We start from the raw sequence: 310 nt of genomic DNA, 5'->3' as shown, positions 1-310 counted from the left end.
TGGAAAGGGGGGGGGAGAATAAGACTAAAGATGGAAAGGAGAAGGAGAAGTGGGGGGGGGGGGGAGGAAGGATAGTGGGAGGTTGATGGGGGGGGGTAAATGAGGGTGAAAGAAGAAAGGGGTAGGGGGGAGGGGGCAGAGGGGCGGAGTGAGGGTAAGGAAGAAAAAAAGGTAGGAAAATGGGTGAGGGAGAATGGAAAAGAGGGGGGGGGGGTGAGCTTGCCAGGAAGGTGGAGATGGAGGAAAGTGAACAAAGTGAGAAGGAAAGGAGGAGAAATAGTTTAAGGGAGAAAGTGTGGAAAGTGAAATG

The 310-nt window shown here is 52.9% G+C and overlaps 1 protein-coding gene across 1 annotated transcript in view; it reads left to right on the top strand.

Moving 5' to 3' along the window:
* The window catches only part of LOC119585792 (protein stoned-B-like), a gene marked incomplete in the record, with an annotated part of 14,622 nt that overhangs the window by 12,457 nt on the left and 1,855 nt on the right, over positions 1–310 (top strand).

The sequence above is a fragment of the Penaeus monodon genome, chromosome 20 (genome assembly GCF_015228065.2).
Source record: "Penaeus monodon isolate SGIC_2016 chromosome 20, NSTDA_Pmon_1, whole genome shotgun sequence".
In the NCBI taxonomy this organism is placed as follows: Eukaryota; Metazoa; Arthropoda; class Malacostraca; order Decapoda; family Penaeidae; genus Penaeus; species Penaeus monodon.
Note: the sequence above shows the minus strand (reverse complement) of the source record. Positions and strands in the feature narration are given on the sequence as shown.